The following is a 10,353-nucleotide window of genomic DNA, read 5'->3' as shown; positions in this document are numbered from 1 at the left end:
TAACAAACTCATTAACTCATGATTTAATGAAAAAGACTGTGTGCTTCCTTAATTTTCATTTGAAGAGGTCTCATAGCTACAACAATTTAAGAGGCCAGATTTTCAGGAGTTGTTTTTAGTGCTAACCCAATAATCATTAAATATTTTGTCACCATGGAAACTTGTATTTAAATGGCTATAAAACTTGCAGTCCATGAGAGCAGTGCTTGTAAGAAGAGTGCTTCCCTAATTTGAAAATTATTTATTAAATAATAGAGCAATCAAATATTTTGTTATTGTCTTGAGCTAATTCAAAGGTTTATTTATTTATTTTAGCAATTGTAACTAGCCTACTTTGAACCTCTTGTATTTGAACATGATGATCTACCTCTATGCACACAGAATAACTGCTTAAAATAAACCCTATGCTTTACTTACTTTGTGTTTTGATTATTTTAACATGGAGATACATTAAATATAAGTAATTTTATTAGAAAAACCAGACCTGTTGCTGCAGGATAAATTCCAACTTAGAGTTGAAATTTCTCTGTAGGGTTTTCGGGGTCTATAATTTTTGAAAATTGAAATTTTTTTCCAAGACACCTTTGGGTAAATTGAAGTTACCTCCAACATCAAATATCATTTATGGAGAACATTTATTATGTCTTAAAAGAGATGAAGACAACACAAAGACACAGACATATTATCTGGATGAAGCATAAAGTCAAATGGCATCTGAAGATTCATAATCAGGACTCTAATTAAATACAGCATGAAACAAAGGGAAATGTTACAAATTCATGGTTGGCAGCAGATCAGTATATTACAGTTACACCTGGGACAACAGAAACAGTAACAGGGTCATGATTGGGATATGTACATTATGTTAGATAGAAGTGCCTACAGGATTGGTCCTGAGCCTTCCCACCAAGGTAGTCAGGGCCAGACAGGACAAGACTCATGACTATGCGACTCCTTATGCTGTCCCAAATAAAGAGACCTCCATTAAGGACATACTCAAGCATGTCTCTAAGAGAGACTAGCCTCCTTGGGCTGGCTGGAGAGGGGTGGAGGTAATCCCCTTTCCAAGGCACTCTTCCTGAGGACCGATTATCTACAACTTTGGTTAGTGTTCAGAAAGAATTGTTCCAGGTTTTCATATTTTCTGCTTTCATTTCAATTGAGGTTTTTATCTGCTATGCTTTGTTGTTGTTAGTTTTTTGTGGTTGTTAAATAATGATTTTCTATATATGAATTCCAGGATAGGTAAACCTATAGAGACAGAAACTGGATTAATGGTTCCTGGGGCTTATGTCAAGGGGAAATGGGAAGATAATGATGAATGAAAGAATGAGGAAAATTTTCTAAAACTGTGGTGATGATTGTACAATTCTAATTGATGTGATTGAACTATTGAATTGTATGATATGTAAATTATATGCCTGTAAAACTCTTAAAAATGCTTTTTTCCCACTTTGTTTCACAAAGGATTTGGAATATCAAAATAGCATATAACATAAAATAATAGTATTTAAATTGAGTAATTCCTTTAAATTTGAATCAGATGATTTCATTCCTCTGTTCAAACCCTCCAATGGGTTTCCACCTCATTTACAATAAAGAAAAATCTTTGACAGGAACTTAAGTGATCCTCTATGTTCTGGCCTGCTGTTAGCTTCTGATCTCATCTCCTACTATACTTTTTAGAATTCACTCCAATCCAGCCCAATGGCCTCATTACAGTTCTTTAAGCATACCAGATATGCTCATACTTCAGAGTCTTTGCCTGCCTGTCATTATCTTCTTCCAGACAGATTGCTCCCTCCCTCATCTCTATGCTTTGAATCCTTCCCCAAACTAAAAATCAAAATACCTTCCATGAAGTTAATTCTAATTCACAAGGAATTAGAATTGTATCCATATAAGACAGAGTAGAGCTGTCCTTGTGGGTTTCTGAAGCTGTAAATTGTTATGGGAGCAGAAAACGTCATCTTTCTCCCATGGAGTGGCTAATGGGTTTAAACTGCTGATCTTGCATTACCTACTATGGCCTTCCTCGCCAACTCATTAAAAATTAAAAACTCTTTTTTTTAACATTTTATTAGGGGCTCATACAACTGTTATCCCAATCCATACACACATCAATTGTGTAAAGCGCATTTGTACATCGTTTCTCAAAACATTTTCTCTCCATTTAAACCCCTGACATTAGGTCCTCATTTTCCCCTCCCTCCCTGCTTCCCCCTCCCTCATGAGCCCTTGATACTTTATAAATGGGTATTTTGTCATATCTTGCCCTGTCCGCCGTCTCCCTTCATCCACTTTTCGGTTGTCTGTCCCCCAGGGAGGAGGTCACACACAGTTCCGTGTAATCGGTTCCCTCTTGCCTACCCATTCTCCCTTTACCCTCCATGTTTTGCCACTCACACCACTGGTCCTATAGGGCTCATCCATCCTGGATTCCCTGTATTTTCAGTTCCTATCTGTACCAGTGTACATCCTCTGGTCTAGCCAGACTTGCAAGATTGAATTCGAGTCATGGTAGTGGGAGCGGGGAGGAAACATTTAGGAACTGGAGGAAAGTTGTATTTCTCATCATTGTTACATCGCACCCTGACTGGCTCATCTCCTCCCCGAGACCCCTCTGCAAGGGGATCTCCAGTGGCCTACTAATGGGCTTTGGATCTCCACTCCGCATTCCCCCCATCATTCACTATGGTAAGATTTTTTGTTCTGATGATGCCTTACACCTGATCCCTTCGACACCTCGTGGTTGCATAGGCTGTAAAAATTAAAAACTCTTACTCCAGCACATGCTATTGGCTGTTTCAGTTTTCTTGATAGCACTCTGTTTTATTACTATGATTTTTCTTACTTTTTCTTTTTTCTATTGTTTTTCTTCCTAACTATATTATAAGGGCAGGAAATTGTTCTTTTAAGTTCAAAGATCTGCAGAAAAGAGTCCTGGCACTTATTAGATGCTCTTAATGTTCTACTAATCACTTGTAAATGTTATTAAATGTTATCATGGCTTAAATTTTGTCCCATCCCACCTCCCCACCCCCAAAATGCATTAAAACCTGTGAAAACTGAAGCAGTTGTAAGGTGGAATCCTATTAGAGAAGGAAAACTCAAATATTTTCCACAAAGAGGAGTGATATGAAAATGGTAAGATTGCACCCAGTCCAAGGTGGAAAACTTTTGAAGGCCAGAAGAAAAAAAAAATCCTATTGAGTTCCAGCTTTCACAAGTTTCACTGTATGTGTTGGAGTCCTGACATTTAGTACTGGAATGTAACCCCTTTATGACCAAGTACCATTACTGTGTCTTTAAATCTTTAACAGGAATTTGTAGGTGAGTCAGAATAGGAGTAAGAAAAGGCTCAAAGGATTTAAATGTTGAGCATACAGCAAGTGAAGATGGTTGTGATGAAGAATTTCTTGTATGTTGAAATTTGCTCAATAATTTCAAAGTGAGGCCAATACAATTTGTCAATAAGTCTGGACATTCATAAGCTAAGGACTGCTTTTAGGATTTATTTGTTATGCTAATGAAACAATTTCAGTAAAGGTTGTTGTCTTTTCCAGTTTCTAGTGCCAGTGTTCCTTGTTACCTCTGCTGTGGAGCTGGTGCCTTGAATTATAAATTCTGTCCTCTTAAAATATGAGGAAATTACATTTTTATTTGAAACAATCCATTTGTATTTCTGTTACAACATTGAGAAACTAAGACAAATGATATTTTGTTTCAAATAACACTAATGCCTATGTGGTCATTGCTTTTTGTTGCTTAAGATTTTGTGCAATTTCTGTGATGCGCACCTTCCCGACGCGATCACTGAAGACAAAATAGGTGCATAAGCAAATGTGGTGAAGAAAGCTGATGGAGCCCGGCTACCAAAAGATATAGTGTCTGGGATCTTAAAGGCTTGAAGATAAACAAGCGGCCATCTAGCTGAGAAGCAACAAACTCCATATGGAAGAAACACACCAGCCTGTGTGATCATGAGGTGTCGATGGGATCAGGTGTCAGACATCTAAGACCCAGAACAAAATCATACCCAAAGTGAATGGGGGTGGGCGGCATAGAGTGGAGACCTAATGCCCATCTGTAGAAAATTGGACATCCCCTCACAGAGGGGTCACAAGGAAGAGATTAGTCAGTCAGGGTGTAGTATAGCACCAATGAAACACACAACTTTCCTCAAGGTCTTTGGTGCTTCCTTCTCCCCACTATCATGACCTCAATTCTATCTTACAAATCAGATTAGACCAGAACATGCACACCACTACAGATAAGAGCCTGGAACACCGTGAATCCAGGATAGGTAAATTATTTATTTGGGAAATAATTATTGTAAAGTATTATAGAATATAGGACCCCTGATGCGAGTGGTTGGTCTGCTAATCACAAGGTCAGCAGTTCAAAACCACCAGTCACTTCACGGGAGAAAGTCAAGGCTTTCTATTCCAGTCAAGAGTTACAGTCTAAGAAACCCACAGAAGCAGTTCTACACTGTTCTATAAGGTTCCTGTGAGTTGGAACTGACTCCATGGCAGTGATTTTTTTGGTTATAATAGAATGTCAGCTCCATGAAAGCAAATATTTTGCCTTTTCTTATGCTTGTGTCTCTAGGATCTAGAATAATATCTGGTTATGATGGTTAGATGAGCTCTGGTGGCAGAGTGATTACATGTTGGCCAGTTAACTGGATGGTCAGCAGTTTAAAGCCACTTGCTGCTCCACAGGAGAAAGGTGAAGTTTTCTACTCCTTTAAAGAGGTACAGTATGGAAACTCAGAAAGGCAGTTCTACTCCGCCATATAGGATCAATATGAGTTGGCATCAACTCAATATCAGTGAGTTTAGTTTGGTTTTCACAATAGTTAGAGGTTGTGTCAATTAGACACCAGTGAGTAAGGATAGAGGCGGGTCCAACCTATCAATTAAGTTGAAGTCTGATGGCACTTCCTTGAGGGTCTGGCCTTTTGTATAAGATTGAGACCAAGCAGAGTCAAAATCTCTTGCCTTCAGCTAGAGATGGACCTTGCATCTGGTGCTAAAATATCCTGTTGTGTTGCCTACTGTCCGTGGACTAAAAATGATGAATTCATCCTCCTGACTTTGGATTCATTTGCTTTTGCATCTGCTGGCCTGAAGTCCCTACAATCTCTGCTTCCTCGTCCTGCTTTCTGTTCACCAGCTTCCCTCAGTCAGGAGAAATCTGACTTGAACTGGACAGAGATAGCTATTTCCACAATGTGTAAGCCATTTCTTGATATAAATCTCTTTCTACATACAAACACATACAAGCATCGCTGGTTTTGCTTTTCTATAGAACCCCACCCCACCCATTGGCATAGCATATATATTTAATAAAAATAGCTTCATTAAGAAAAAAAGTGGGGAATATGGTGACCATATAAGGACATGCATCCATGGCTCCATGTGAGTAGCTGCTGGATTTGTGTGTGGGGAGGGCAATTTGAGAGATTCCAACCCAGCTCTGGTCTTGCAGCACCCTGGGGACGTTATAGTGATTTCCTGATGGTCTTCACACCTGTGCTCACTAGCATGCATGCCCCTCTGGGATTCCTCTGCTAGTTGGCTCTCCTAAGCCCCAGAGACCCCTGCCCATCCTGTTTCATGGAGTACCCCATCCCCATTTGTCTCATGGTCCCAGAGCAATTGTGACCAGCCTGAGACTACTGTACGTTACTAATGCCCGAAACCAGCTCCTGTGATCATTTTGTGCACAAGTCCCCTGAGCAGCTCCCTTTCCCACTGTGAATGTCAGGCCTTGCTATTGGCCTGACTGGTACCTGCACAGCTTGTGAACGGGTGCTCTGAGTGGTTTCTTTACCCACTGTGAACACCACAGGCCTTGGAATTGGCCTGAACAGCACCTGCACAACCTGAAAACAGGTCCCCTGAGTGTCTCTGTTACCTGCCATGAATGCTGGGCCTTTCAATCAGCCTGATCAATGCCTGCACAGTCTGGGAATAGGTCCCCTGAACAGCTCCCACCCGTAAAATGGACCCTGAACTCCAGGCTGCCTACATGCGATTGGCCTGACTTATGCCTGTGACTGGTCTGTGCACAGGTTCCATGGAAGGGTCCCATCCCCACTAAAGATCACGAGTGCCTGTCCTGTGTGTGATCGGCCAGACCAGGGCCTGTGACCAGTTTGTGCATAGGTCCCTGGGAGGTTCCTCCCACTGCTACAGATGCCAAATGGTTGAAAGTCTTCTCGATCAGTGGCATTATAAGCATCTCAGTGCTGGCAGGGGTCTCTACATGGCTTCTCTGGATCCAGAAGTCTGGTTGCATCAGAGTAGGTCAATATGGCTTCTTCAGCTCCCAGGGCATATCACCATGTGTCTTGTCAGTAGAGCACCTCCAAGTGAGTGAGCAGAGAGAGGGAAGTCTTCCTCCTCTAAGGAGGAAATCTAGGAGTTCCCAGAATTCTCAGGAGAAGGCCAGGCCCACACAGAGGCCTCATTGGTTATATCTTGATTGACAGACCTGACTCCACCCCTTCACTCTCAAATTGTCACCTGATTATGTAACTACCACATCTACCCAGACTAACACACAGCAGGGAATTCTCAAAATAGCAGAAGAGTTGGATCCAGGTATTTCCTAGAACTATTCTTACTAGCATTGGAGAAAGCAAACACAGGGCTCCTGGACTCCTGGAAAAATTGCACCAAGTTCCACTAAAACACCACACAGGCAACAATTCACATGAAGAACCACTACAAGAAAGCAAGAGAAAAAAATACAATCTCTGAAGAGGACCTGAACATAGCAACATACATTCAAGAAGCATACTTTGAACCACCACAGAAAAAAATTTTCAGAATGCTGCTTAGAGTCATACAGGATATGGGGGATTCAATACAAAAAAAGAGGATAAAATAATAGAGAGGATAGAATCCACATACTGAAGGGAAAATCAAGAGTTAAGGAAAGATGCAAAAGAATAAAAAAATACAGTAAGAGACTTTACCAACAGGATGGAAGAAGGATGTCAGTGACCTTCAAGATAGCCAAGCAGAATTCAACAAATGGGATAAGCAATCAATCAAGATAATCAAAGCTGAAGAAAACCAGAGAACAATGAGCCATGCTATGAATAGAAATAATATTTGAATAATTAGGATGCCAGAACAAGACATAATGAAGAAATTTAACAGCCAAAATAGTGAGGGAATTCCTGGTAAAAAACTTCCCCAATTTAATGAACGAGAGTCACACAATCATCCAGGAAGCAGCGTGGACAACAATTAGACTAAACACCAAGAAGAATGCACCACGGTATATGGTAGTCAAATTGTCCAACCTTGAGGGAAAAATCTTAAGAGCAGCTAGAGAAAAAAAATGAAGTCTGATGCCTATAAGGGCAATCAGATAAGAATGTTCTCATACTAATCAGCTGCACTATGAAGAAGAGGAAATAGTGGAGTAGCATCTTCTGAAATATGAGTGAGAATAATGGTAATCCAAGAATCCTTTATCTTGCCAAACTATCCATCAAAATTGACAGAGAGGTAAGAGTTTTCCCAGACAAAGAAAAAGTTAGAGAATACATTAAAAAAAGAAGAGCACTACAAAAAATTATTTCCAACTCACTTTGCACAGATCAACATCCACAGAGCAGTATATTGTAATACTATCCAGAAGTCAGTACACTAAAAGCAACAACAAGACGTCATTGAGTCAACAGTGAAAAGAAGGCATGAATGAATCCCACCATTTATACACAACACACTGCTAAGGAGGGGAGTAGGAAAATATCTAACACAAAAGGTTCCAGATGGCAACAAAGAATCCACCGATGGATGTAATAAGTCTGAGCTGCAGTGGTCTGAATTAGCCCATTAAAAGACAAAGGCTAGCAGACTGGATTAGGAACCCATCAAACTGCTGTCTAAAAGAGACACATCTCAAGCTCCTAAAAACAAAAACTGGTTGAGGATCGAAGGCTGGTTAAAAGTATACCAAGCTGATGGCAATTTTTTAAAAGCAGGAATTTCAATAATAATCTCTGAAAAAATCAATCTCAAGATGAAGGACATAACAAGATATAAGTATGGGCACTATATAAGGCTTAAGAGATCAATTGACCAGGAGTCAGTGAGCATTATAAACATATATATGTGCAACAATTGTCCCGTGAAATTCGTCAACCAAATCTTTCAAAAGATGAAAAAAACAAATCACAGGATTAGCAATCATAGGAGAGTTAAATACACAGTTCTCACAGAAAGACAGATCAGTGTAAAAGAAAGTAAATAAAGAGGCTACAGAAATAAACCCGACAATTAGGCAACTTGATCTAATAGACATATTCAGAGCTCTCAACCCAAATGCAAGAAATTCATTGTGTTTTCAAGTGCACATGATATGTATTAGAAAATAGACCACATAGGGGGGCACAAGTCAAGCGTCAGTAAATTCAAACATATAGAGGTCACTAAGACTTCCTTCTCTGACCACTATGCCATAAAGCTGGAAATCAACAAAAGAAATATTTTTTAAAAAACAAGGGCAAATACTTGGAAGATGAATAACATTCTTCTTCCAAAGGAGTGGGTACTGGCTCAAATTAGAGGTGAAATTCAGAAGTTTCTAGAAACTAATGAAAAATACAACATACCCAAACCTATGGGATACTGCAAACACAGTTGATATTTGATAGCGATAAATGCACATTTGGAGAAGGAAGAGAGACTTATGGTCAATACTCTATCACAAAACCTTCAGCAGTTGGAACAGAGTTAACAGAACTGCCAAGGAAAAGAAATTATAAAAATTAAGGCAGAGAGAGACGAGTGGGAAAAGAAAGCAACAAAAGGGAATGGGGGGAAAATCGACGCAGTAGAAGGCTGTTTCTCTGAAAGGATTAACAAACAAACCATTGGCAAATCTAACAAAATATAGGAAGGAGCAGACATTAATATTCAGGATGAGGGATGAAACGGTGGAAATTACAATGGACTCTAATTAAATTGAAAGACTAATTACACAATACAACAAAGGCATGCAATCCAATGAATACAATAACTTGGAAGACATGGACAAATACTTGGAAAAACAAGCCCCTTCTAGATTATCTCATATATATGGCAAGAACCTGAACAGACCCATAGCAAAAGAAGAAATAGGGTTATCAAGGAACTACCAACTCTAAAACGTCCTGCTCCAGTTGACTTCATAGGAGAATTCTACCAAGCATTCAAGAAAGGGCTGACGCAAATTCTACACAAGATTTTGTAAGATCTCTGTAGCTCTATGCTCTGCAGAGCATAGAAAAGGACGGTAAACACCCCCAACACATTCTATGAAGCCAATATAACACTAATGCCACAACTGGGCAAGGATCCCACAAGAATAAAGAACTACAGGCTGATATCTCTAATGAACACTGATGCAAAAATCCTTAGCAAAATTTTTTTCAATATAATACAAAGGTACATAAAACAATTCACCATGATTAAGTAGGATTCATGCTAGGGATTCAGGGGTGGTTCAAAATTCTAATATCCATCAACATTATCCATCACATTGACAAGAAAAAGCACAAGAACTGCATGATAATATCATTAAGAAAACCATTTGACAGCATTTAACACCCATTTCTAATTAAGGCATGCAAGAAGATAGAAATGGAAGGAAATTACTCCAATATAATACAAGGTATATATGATAAAACAACAGCCAGCATTACAATCAATGGAGAAAAGACAAAAACACTGCCACTGAAAACCCAGACAAGGATGCCCCTTGTCCCCACTTTTATTCAGCATAGCTAGGTCCTAGAGGACCTAACTAATACCATAAGGCAACAGAAGGACACCTTTAGCTTTGCCAAAAAAAATTGGATTAAAATAAAATTCACATGTTGCCTACCTTATCTGCTTTCTTTGAAGAACATGACATTGAACCAGACAAAAGGATTACGATAATCTCTGTGAGAACACTTGCACATGCTTGCAGACAAAATTTCATCGTACTTTCCAAATCTACCTGACACCCTGATAGCACTTGCAAGAAGCCCATTCACAGTCAAAGCTGAAGATGTTCCTGAGATAGCACAAGAGGAATTCATTGAACTTATTAACAGTGATGCAGCAAGAACTGATTTCTCTGAAATACCAGTTACAAAATTCTGGATCAAGTGTTTGCAGTCATATCCTGTTCTGTCTGAGACTGTGTTGTGCCTTCTTCTTCCATTTCCAACAACATATCTTCGTTAAACAGGGTTTCCAGCTTGTTGGTTAACAAGTCTAAATACAGAAGTAAACTTATGGAAGATTATCTTCCTTGTGCTCTTGCAAAGACTGCCCCGAGAATTTCTGGTCTGGTGAG

This window comes from Echinops telfairi, unplaced genomic scaffold (assembly GCF_000313985.2).
Source record: "Echinops telfairi isolate 266 unplaced genomic scaffold, ASM31398v2 ScPeMD7_7138;HRSCAF=8121, whole genome shotgun sequence".
In the NCBI taxonomy this organism is placed as follows: domain Eukaryota; kingdom Metazoa; phylum Chordata; class Mammalia; order Afrosoricida; family Tenrecidae; genus Echinops; species Echinops telfairi.
This window is presented reverse-complemented; position numbering follows the sequence as displayed.